This window comes from Mustela nivalis (assembly GCF_964662115.1).
Source record: "Mustela nivalis genome assembly, chromosome: 3".
NCBI classification, from domain to species: Eukaryota; Metazoa; Chordata; class Mammalia; order Carnivora; family Mustelidae; genus Mustela; species Mustela nivalis.
Genome location: NC_139022.1, coordinates 59,936,757 through 59,949,019, shown reverse-complemented (window position 1 = coordinate 59,949,019; position 12,263 = coordinate 59,936,757).

Below are 12,263 nucleotides of genomic sequence, written 5' to 3'. Positions count from 1 at the left end.
GGGCGCCTGACCTAATTAGAGACAAAGATAATTCTAAGCATCGGGGGTCAGAGGTTCTCTTTTGTATATGGAATTTGAAGACCGGACCACAAAAAATTAACAGCTGCTGCTGATCATGAGGGGATACCCTCTTAGGATCAAAGTCAACCAAAACAATACAGAGATGAGAGAAAGAGAAACCTCAGCTCCAGTTGGCATTGCTTGAACCCCTAAATCCAGCTGGACCATGTGTCTGTCCCACAGATTTATTTTGACACACAGCTTTCAGCAAAGAAAAGAGAACCATAGTATTTTCCCCCATCTCACCCAACCTTTAACTTTCTCTGCTCTTGTCAGTTCTTACTGATACACTCTTTCTCTTTTTTGTTTTCCCCCTCATTTGTGAACGATTCCTGGTTCTCTCAACCATCCTCCTTATTTTCCGTGAGTCTGCTCCTTCTACCTTTTCCCAAATACTTGTACTTGTGTTCCAGAATTGTCTTATTTGTGTATAGGCCTGTTTCCCTTCTGAAATATGAGCCCTCACAGTCAAGGGTGAGGGCTTTCATATTCAGAAAGCCTACACGATTTAATTTCTGGAACACAGTAGGTATTCAAAGTAATTATAGAGATAGTGTGGGTGGGTGTGGTGCTGTGGAGAGAGCTGTAAAGCAAGCCCAGCTGGGCTCCAGCTAGCTACTTAACCGCGGTGTAAAATATCTTGCCATCTCAGTTTCCCCATATGTAAAATAGGAATAATAATATAACTTTCATGACTGTGCATGAAAAGCAAATATTCAAAACAGGTTTCTGTGATGCCTAGCTTACAGGAAGTCTTCAGTAGTTATTAGTTTTTCAATTTTATTCCCAATAAGTTTTGTATAAGTTGATAATTCAAGCAGGTGGTCATGAGAATGTGATGGAAAACTATAGTTACAGGAAAAGAGAAGACCAAATTTAGAAGAGAAAGTGAAAAGAACAAATTTTGGGAAAGAATCAAATAGAGTGAAGAGCACAGATAGTTAAATATAACCTAGAAGATAGGAGGACTCAGAGAGACCACTAATGATTTCACTACAATGCAGGGAAAAAAAGCATAGAGCATATTATCAGCTGGTCAAGAAATCCTCCTCCGGAGTACTAACAATGTAACTGACAATGGCAATGTTAAACTATAATTTAACTGTGTAAACACATTGATTAGCCAGACTCTAATTCTCAGTTAGGGTTACCATCAGCTATTCCAGTAATTAATTGCCCAAATTAGTTGCAAGCATTGAGCTCATTGATAAACAGTTTAATGATAATGAAGCATATAGCAGGACAAAAAAGAAACAGCTGAATATCCAACATAGGGTAGAACTACCTTCTAGAAATTATCTTAATAATTAGTTGGTATCATTCCCTCACTAATTACTTGAGATCCCGGACCTTCCAATAGAATTTCCACTGAAACTTTCTGATGAGATTTGCTGACTGGAAACACCAGCAATAAATCTAAATATCAGGGAAAAAAATCTAAATATCAGAATGAAGCAGATGTCAAAACATATGTTCGATACACACATACTGTACAGATCAATGAGTGATATATCTTAGCCCACTAATCTCTTTTTCAATACTAAAGAAGAGCAAAGTTTAATTATGACAATGTATTTCTGCTAACAGAGGGGACAGTGCCAATAAGGCATGAGATTAAATGTAGATTATCTCTAGTTTTAACCATTTTATTCAAATAATGTAAATCCAGATACACAAATTTAGACATAGAGCATAGCATCTTGGCTATGGGACCCTTGGTGAATAGAAATTTCCAGATGGCTGACATTTTTTGTGAAAGTTGACTTCATAATTTTATATACCCAAACTCTTTTATTTTCATTATCTTGGGCAGAATTCTTTCCAAAATAAATCACTTTTTTGCCTGACTCCTTATACAAAGAATATTGACTCAAGTTTATCATGATAAATAACAATTATTAAAGTCTTAAATATTTGAATACCTTTTAAGTTAACATTTGCACTACTAAGAATGTGTCTTTATAGCATAGTCTTAAATTTTACAAGGTTATTCATGTCAGGTTGGTTTCATAAATAATTATTTATAAGACGTATACTCAAAAACCATCAAAATAGTACAGATAAACGGTGAATAAAATACACAACATTTACAATACTTTTACAAGATGAAATATGACAAGAAACATCACATTTTTAAAAAAGGAAAATATGGGGTACCTGGGTGACTCAGTGGGTTGAGCTTCTGCCTTTCGCTCAGGTCACGATGGATCTCAGGGTCCTGGGATCAAGCCCCACCTCGGGCTCGCTGCTCAGTGGAGAGCCTGCTTCCCCGCTCTCTCTCTCTGCCTGCCTCTGTCCAATAAATAAATAAAATCTTCAAGAAAATAAAAATAAAAAAGGAAACTATGTTACTACGAAAATATTGTGATACTGTACAATGACAGGGGTGATGAGCATAGAGCATAGAGCTCCAACACAGTGAAAAATCAGACGGCCTTCTAGTCCTTTTCAGGTCTCGTGACTGAGTTTTTAAATGTTTCTGCCTTTCTCCACTGCAATACAGCGATGTGCTCTGTCTCCTCAATATTGATAGTACCTCTGTCAGTAGCAGCCCTCCTCCATTCTCATTCTCCTAGACTCATGAACTTGAGTAAGATGTCAGCGATCCTTGAACCAATGACCTTCTGAGTGCTCAAGTCACCTCAATGACAACTCTGTCAAATGCCATGCAGCTGAAACTCATACCCATGCACTTACAACAACTTCTCCCTCTGCCTATTGCCTATTTTCAGTTCTGCAAATTTCTTTCTATTAGCTCGCCTACAATGTTAACATTTTGGTTTTAAGGATAACCCTTGAAGCCATTCAAATCTGAACACCTTTCCAGTTACAGTGCTCGAAACATTTAAAAATAACTATCATAGTACCCAAAGTCTTCTCTATTCCTTCATTTTTTTTTAAGATTTTATTTATTTATTTGACACAGAGAGAGAGATCACAAGTAGACAGAGAGGCAGGCAGAGAGAGAGAAGGAAGCAGGCCCCCCGCTGAGCAGAGAGCCTGATATGGGGCTCGATCCCAGGATTCTGAGATCATGACCTGAGCTGAAGGCAGAGGCTTAACCCATTGAGCCATCCAGGTGCCCCATCTGTTCCTTCATTTTTTGTTCAATCAGTGAGTCATTATTTACCCCCTACTTTCTACTGGGCACTGCTGTAGACACGGATAATATGGTAATAAGACTAATAAGGTCCCTGGCCTCATCAAACTCACAGGTTAGTGAGGAAGATAATCAACAAGAAAATAAATAGGTAAACAAGATAATTACTGATGACAGTATGTATCAGGAAGAGCCTAAGTAGGCTTTTGTTACAGAAAGGTACTGGGAGAGACGGGGCACCCTATCTGAGGAGATGGGAAAGTTGAAGCTCCACCCATGGGGAAACCTAAGGAGAAAGCGCTTTAAGCAAAAGGAACAGAATGTGAATTCACTCTGAAATAAGAAAAGTCTCGAAATGATCAAGGAATATAAAGGAGGCAACAGTGGGTGGAGAGAGTGAGAAATGGGCAGAGCCGGGGGTATAAGATGGGGCGGAAGAGGTAGGAAGGACCAGATCATGTAGGGACTTGGTAACAGGCTTAGATTTCTTTCCAGATACAAAGGCAAGTGACAGGCATGAGAGTGATAACATCTGATATAGTTAAAAGAATCTTCTCCCTGCCTAAACTTTACAAATTCCTGTAACCACTTCTCCCAGGAATGATTTGCATTGCTTCTCTTGGTCCCACCCCTCGAAACATGCTCCAGTTTTTCTACATTCTTCCCAGAAGGGAGCCCACAGCTGAAGGTGGTGCTTTGGGTGTAATCTGATCATTCAGAATAAGGTGAATAAGGTGAAATAATCACCTCTCTTATCTGGGATCTTCTTCTATCAATTTAGCTAAGGATTAAGATCTCCTACAGTGTTGGAAATCATATAAAGTAGCATATTAGTAAATACACTCTGTTTGAGGGCTCAAAGAAGTGGTTCTCAACCTTGCCTGCCCATTAGAATTACCGGAGCAGCTTAAAAAAAAAAAATTCAGACCAATTAAATCAGAATCTCTGAAGGTAGTCTTAAACACCCCCAGGAGGTTTCATTGGGCACCCAAGGCTGAACGCTGGAGCAGAATGACTAGCCCTGTGCTTCCCAAACTTTAATAAGCAGAGGAATCATCTGAAGATCCAGTTAAAATGTATATTCTGATTTCATGGGTCTGAGCTCTGTATTTCTTAATAGCTTCCAGGTCCACCTTTGCTGCTGGGGTAGCAAGAGGCAGCCCAAAGTTCTCACAACATGCACCAGAATCCCTGGATGCTGTGTTTTAACATCCTCAGAGATTCTGATTCAGTAAGTCCAGGGTAAGACCTGAGAATTTGCATTTTTAACGAGTTCCCTGGTGATGCTGATGCTATTTGTCCAGGGTATGACACTTCAGATCCACTTCTGCTCTCCAGCAAGGAGGAAACACATGAACTGTGGGCTCTGACGTTCAGAGCACAGACTTTCTAGTTTTGACTTGTGTTATGCAGAAAATTTCTCATCTCTTTTCATTCTCCCCTGAATTCCATCTAGGCACATCGTTATGCATGGTCTCAACAAGAAAATGCTAGCTAAAAGGCAATTTATTTCAGGAAGGAAAAAATAGAATGGTGACAAGCCAGAAAATGTACTTTGGTGAGAGGGAAATTAATCTGAAACATTGAAGCCAGTCCCAAGATGTTTCATTAAGAAAAGCTTATATTAAATTTTGAATTGTCTCCTTCTCATAAGTTTTTGTTTTTATTTGACAGAGAGAGGGAGTTCACAAGTAGACAGAGGCAGGCAGAAAGAGGGGAGAAAACAGGCTCCCTGCTGAGCAGACAGCCAGATGTGGGGCTCGATCCAGGACCCTGAGACCATGAACCTAGCCAAAGGCAGAGGCTTAACCCACTGAGCCACCCAGGCGCCCCTCCTTCTCATAGGTTTTAGCTACAGCATGTAACCAATTCCTCTATTTGGTAAGAGCTTGAATATTCTGGATTTTTTTGTTGTTTTGACTGTCTATCTGCCTATCTACTTTCTTGTTTGCTTGGTTTCAGTACATCTTTGTGTCTCTTGCTTGGGAACATGCTGCATAATACAAACTAATAACAATATATGGAGTGGAGAGATGAGTACCATAGAAAGTAAAGTGAATTGCTCTTCCAGCACCAAGTGTTTATCAGGAAGCATTTTTCTGAATAATATTTTTCCTTCAGGCTCAACAAAAAGTTGACACATTATATTACGCTTCCCCTGTTATATATATATATTTCTGACATGACATCATTTATTTCCTTTTGTTGTTAATCTTCCTAGGAGTGATTATTTAAATAGTTTTATTTGTAAAATATGTTTAATAAACCGGAAAGTTCAGTTTTTCCCTATATTAGAACTTACTTACTCAACAAATATAGTCTTTGGTTACGTCCAGGAACTACAAAATAATAAACGATTAACTGCCTATAATGTAGTTAAAAAAAAAAAAAAACTACCAAGCTTAGCACTCTTCTATGAGTCAGTTAAAAATTCAATGTTTTGCTATAATCAAAGTCTTAAAAAAAATAACACTAAAAGGGGGCACCTGGGTGGCTCAGTTTGTTAAGTGTCTGCCTTTGGTGGTGATCTCAGGGTCCTGGGATAGAGTCCCGCATCAGGCTCTTTGCTCAGCAGGGAGTCTGTTTCTCCCTCTCCCTCTGCCCAACCCCTCTGCTCATACTCTTTCTCTCTTTCTCAAATAAATAAATAAAAGCTTTTAAAAAAATAAAAATAAAAAATCCTAAAACAATTATGGAACAGTTCTCCTCAAAATAGCATGGATTTTTACAGCTCTATATTATAGTATGATGATGCAAACTATATATTGCCAAACCAGACATGAGAGGTAGATGGGCTTAAGTGGGTACGAGAGGAAATCTCTAAGTGTTCTAACAACTACCTGATATTTTCCGAACAAAGGACAGTAATAAAAGGTACCTAACAGAGGTTCTTTTCCTACTTGATTTAAAATATCAAATTAGGGTCCCCGGGTGGGTTAAGTGTTTGCCTTCAGCTCAGGTCATGATTCGAGAGTCCCCTGCTTGGTGGGGAGTTTGCTTCCCCCCCTGCTTGTGCTCTCTCTCTCTCTCTCAAATAAATAACTAGAATCTTTTTTTAAAAATGAAGAAAGAAATAAAATGTCAAACTATTTTTTTAGCCCTTCTGATAAGAAACAGTCTCTGAAGAGTTACTAAAAAGGAAGAAAGGGAGGAAAGAAGAGAGAGAAGAAGGAAGGGAAAGAAAGAAAGAATGTTCTCTTCAAATTGCATTTTATTATTTTTAAGAAAAGAGAAGAGAAAGATTGACTTGAGGACTTACTCATAATAAATCTATTCTGGCAGAAACCCAAACATGCACTAGAAGTTTCATATTAGAAAATGGCATTTGATTGACATTTTGCTTGCCATCAGTCTTAACAGTTTAAGAAAATCCACGAGTTAATATGGAGTGCCTGGCAAAGAAGGATAGAAGAACCAAAGAATAAACCCAGGCTCAGAATCCTTGTACTAAATGTTTAAAAGGTAAATTTGAGGGGATGAATTCAATGACATGCTAAATTTTGAATTATCTCTTTCTCATAAATTTGAGCTATAACCTGCAACTAGCTTCATGGTTTCATTACTGGCTCACTTAGTGGATTGCTCTGTGTTAACCGGCTCCAGGATTCATGGCTGGAACTGCACGGTTGAAGTCACCAGATTCTGAGTATTGGTGGTGCACACAGCCTGATATGTTTCTCCAGTTAACCCTTTCGGGAAACCCTCGGAGGTTATTAGCATTTTGGCAGCTAGGGAGGCAAAATGACCAAAAGCCCCTGCAGCCAAGATAGCTCTATCTATGAATTACTATTCAAGCCAATATGTAGGGTGTGTCATTTCTTCTGTGACAAGAGATGGGAGAAACTGAAATTGAACTACTGGTGAGACAACATTGCTTTAAAAATAAAAACAAAAGCCATTTCGGGGGAGGGGGCGGGAAACAGCCCAAAAAGAAGTAATTATAAATGTAAAATATCCTGCTTGAGAGAAAACACTACCTAGAGTTTCACAAAATCCTTTAGAAGCTAGTATAAATTAAAACTTTCATTAAAAGCTCAGAGTGAAGATATTCATAGTAATCAAACTTATTTGATTAGATTAAATGATTAGAAGAATTACACTTTTCTGAAAATTAGAATTAAAGTAGAATATGAGCCTGAGAAATTGGAGAAACAGGTTAGAAACAATAAAAATGATTCTTTTTTTAAAAGATTTTATTTCTTTATTTGACAGACAAAGATCACAAGTAGGCAGAGAGGCAGGCAGAGAGAGAGAGGAGGAAGCAGGCTCCCCGCTGAGCAGAGAGCCCGATATAGGGCTCGATCCCAGGACCCTGAGATCATGACCTGAGCCGAAGGCAGAGGCTTTAACCCACTGAGCCACCCAGGCGCCCCAAAAATGATTCATTTAATAAAGGAAAAGAGGGACGTAGTTCACACAGAAAACAGTGAGTACTACAAAATGCTAATGAGAACAGAACACAAAAGAGCTTGAGAAAAATGAAAGATGCCAATAATGTGTCACCAACACAAAAATTCTATAATACATTTTATCCTTCATTAAGGATAGTATTTAACACAATGGAGTGAATTTTATTTGCACTGCTCTGGTTAAGTACCAAGTGAGGTTTATTCTAGGAAAATTATGTAATAAAAGACACTGATTGTAACATTTTGAAGGAAAGAGAAGAATTAGAAGTTAGGAAAGAAATATCTTCAATACGAAGGTCACAGGAATTTGTTAGTCCAGAAAAAAGAAGGCTAAGTGAAAATGATAGAACTCTTGGCTAATACATACATGGAAAGTAGTACTCGGTGTGATAGTTAAGAGACTTTATAGGCAGAGAGAGACGTAGTCCTACTGTTCACAGAAATGAGCATGACTTGGTAAGTTACCTCACATTCTCAATTTCCTGATCTGTAGAATGCAGAAAATAATAATATCTAGGTTTTTAGGACTGTTGTGAGAATAAGTGAGATAATGTATTAGAGCCTCCACTGGTTTCTGAGTCTCACTTCCTTTGTTCATTAATAAAATTCAGTTACAGGGGCACCTGAATGGTACAGTTGTTTAAGCACCCCACTCCTGGTTTCAGCGTAGGTCAGGATCTTAAGGTTGTGAGATCCATTTCCTTGAACCTCCTGCTTGTGCTCTCTCTCTCTCTCTGTAAAGTAAATAAATCTCTTTTTTAAAAAGAGAGAGAATTTAGTTACAATAATGCTTTCCTAAAGTGAAAACTGGGAAATACGAGACTACATACCAGCCTTGGATTACTTTAAAACCAAGTCGTCCTTTACCCGAAATAAAGGGAATGGTCTAAATCAAATTTCCAAACTTGCAAACAAAGTTTATTTCATATATACCATTACATTTTACCAGTTTGGGCTACAGCTTGCTCTCACTCTTTTTGTCTTTTGTGCATTAAATTTATTATAAGATTTCTAAACGTAATGTGTTCTTTCCTACCTAAAACCTCTTCTCCTCACCCTCTTCTCATTCCTCATAAATATAATTTGAAGTTCACTGTTTCCAGTGTCTTTCACAAAAGGCCTACATTTCTTGTTACTTCTCTCACTACTTTGATCAAACGTTGGTTGTCCAGAATTTCATATGAAAGGTGAGGCACTCCATGAGGTTAAGACATGAAAATCTAAATAAGTAACCTCTTACACTATAACCAAATGCGCCATTTCGTGTATTTTACTGTGTATAATCATCAAAAAGACTTCCAGATATCTTTAGGAGAACTTACTAAAGAAAGGTATGCTTTTTCTAATTCACTGGACACCTAAGTGCCCATGGGAAAGAGATCATATGATGCACGTGAGACATGGGAATACAAACTCAATCCTAAGGCGCACCCAGCAGTCTTTTGTGATTCAAGAGTCCTTATCCCTGAGACCCGGAACATCTGAAGTGTCAGATGAAGGAAAACTTGGCTCCAATTTCATTAAAATAGATCTTTTAGTAATACAAATGCTGTTGAAGATGAAAATGCTTACATTAAAAAATAATAATTCAGAGACTTCCTCTGATTTCTGAAATAAAATTATTCAGTCACATATTTCTACATGCAATGTGAGAGTTTAGGGCTAGATAGAGCAAATATCTTGATGTCAGACAAGAAAATACTGAAGAGATTTTTGCTAGGAAGTCTAACAAAAACCTTAAACCCAATAAATCCAAAAACTGAACTCTTGCTTCTCCCCCAGGCAAAATTGAACTTTACCTGAGCCCTGTGCTCCCACTACTTTGCGTTTAAAGAAGTGGATAACCCAAAGTACTACCCTGCACTCCAATATTCCAAGATAACCCATCTCTACACTTCCTCAAGGACTCAAGTAACAGTCTTCTCCATCCTTCCTCATGACTCCTTCCATAAGACAACCTGAAGATTCCCTTGCCTCCCCACCACTCCCTCAAAGCCCCTTTCTTTCTCCTTGAGATAGTCCTTGTTTTTAATCATCTTTCTCCCTATTGCCACAGACTAAATAAAACCATCTCCTTAATTGTCTGGTGCATTTTGGTTTTCACCAGAAACCTGTTCCAACCCTCAGCTCGCCTGAGGCAGTCCATCTTGATGATGGCTTAGGCCACATGCCTTGGGATCATCTTTGGCTTCTCATCCCCATCTGATCTATCAAGAAATCCTTTGGATTCGAACATCAAAACAGATCCAGAGTCTAGCCACTTCTGAACAATTTCTTCAGTACCATTGATCTGAGCCACTACCATCTTACACCTTACATAGCTTATTAAATAACCATCCTACTGGACTCTGAGCTTCCATCCTTCCACCTTCCATCCTTGGGATATTCTCCACAAACCAACATGAGCAAACTACTGAAATTTAAATCACGTAATCTCAAAGGTTTTCCACAGGTTCCTAAATTCGGTCAGAATCCTTACAGTGTCCTAGAAGTTCTCTGCAATCCAGGCCTCCATAGTATCTCTGACTTCATAACCTACCACTCTCCCTGGCTCACCTCGTTCTGGCAAATAAAACTGGCCTCTTTTCTCTTTCTTGAATATGCCTCAGAATCTTTGCCCTGGCTGTTCTTCTGCCTTGAGCTCCCTTCCTTCAGATAAGATACTTAGGTCATTCAATCAACTCCTCCAAGTATTTGTTCAAATCACTTTCTCAGTGAAGCCCACCTTAACCACCCTTTAAAACATTGGGCATACAAACCAGCATTCCACATCCCACTATCATGTTCTATTTTTCCCAGAGCACTTTGTTCCTCTAAATATACTCTAGAATGTTTTCCTGTTTATGTTTATTGTCTTTCTCTCTCTAGGAGGGAGAGGAATTTTTATGTTTTATTCATTGATGTATTTCTTAGCTCCCAACTCTATTCTCTTTCATTGATATATCTGTAGTACATAGAAGAGTTTTGGTACATAGTAGGTGGTTTAATAAATATTTGTTGAAAGATCGACCAGATAACTAACTCGACTGATTGAATGAATAAGTAAGACATAATAATACTGTCTCTCTATAGTAATAATGAATGCAGTAATGCAGTTGTGCACTGATGACCTGGATTGTTTTCCATTACGACTCTTTTGGACTTTTTCCACATCCCAGTTCTCTTTCCAGGCTCTGAATGTGGTAGGAAACACTAGTATTACTGTATATCTGGAAGCATGGACAACTCTCATGCGTGACCATAGTCACACAGTCCTAAGTAATAAGGAAATGGCAGAAGCTAAGTTGTGAATCAGGCGAGAGTATGTCCATAAGATAAATTCTGTTTGTGAATTCGTTAGAAACCTAGAGGCCTCCGTTTGAAGGAGTGTATACCAAAACCTGTACTTCAAAGATCAAGCCATAGGGTACTACTGGGCATTCAATCAAGTCCACAATGTTCATTCAGGTCTTGATAATAAGAGTTGTAGGGAGGAGCAGAACGTGAGTTGGGGAAATTAGAGACTCTTCAGCTCTCTGCACCCCTGAGGAGAGATTCTTGATCGGGCTAGAAGGGGATCACAGGTTTTATATAAAATTTCTAAAAATAATTTTTGAAAAATCTTTTATTTATCTATTTATTTGAGAGAGAATGAGTGAGCAGGAGGCAGAGGGAGAGAGAACGTGAAGACTGTACAGTGAGCTCAGAGCTGGACATGGAGTTGCTCCTACAATTGGAAAACCATTACCTGAACCAAACCCAAGAGTCAGAAGCTTAACCAACTGAGACACCAAGGTGCCCCTCTAAAAATAAGTCTTAAGTTTTTTTTTTCCCAACCAGTTCATTTTCAATTCACCTATTACTTACACTAATTTTATTTGTCTGTGGCTTAAACACTTTAGGATGAATCTGTGTGCATTCTAACAAGACTGCCCAGTAAATAATCTAGAACAATAAGTCTGAAGGAAACAACTGGGGCTTAGAATTGGAAAGACTCAGTTCAAACCTGTACCAACCACTTACTAAGTATATTTGGGCGTGTTCTTAAATCTTTTCATTTAAATTTCCTCATCTAGAAAATGAGAACAACAATCTGTGCTTCAGAGCAGTTGTAAGGGTGCAGATAGATCTCCAGAGAGTCACATACCAGGTGGTGCTCCTGCTAGCAATGAAATAAATGCTGCCTTCATTTTTCTATCTTCCTGAGGTGTGGGACCAACCCAGAAGTCTCCCTCATTCAAATGCCAACTGGGAATTAAAGAACTCTGCTTAAATTGCTAAAAATTCTCCCAGCTTTAGGTACTTTCTGCTGTAGGTTTTTCTGTTCCTTGAACACTCCAAGATTGGTCATACTTGAGACTTTGACCTCTGCCTGGAAGCCTTTGTCCCTTTTCATTACAGGCCTTCATTACAGATGTGGTATCTCAGAAAGTCCCTTTCAGGAATGGTGGCTTCTTCTCGGCCGTCTTACTCTGTATCATAGCCCTCTGTTCCTTAAACTCTATAGCATTATTAAAGCTATTTTGTTCATTAACTTGTTTACCTCTTTATTCTCCCACCACCACCAGCATGCACATTCTTGAGGGTCTTGTCTGAATTGTTTACAGCACTATCCCCAGGACTTAGAAGACTGGTAGGCTCGTTAGTGAGTGCTCATAAATCAGTTGCTTAATGAAAAAATTAGAAAGGATTTATCTAGTCAGTATCAGATTCCT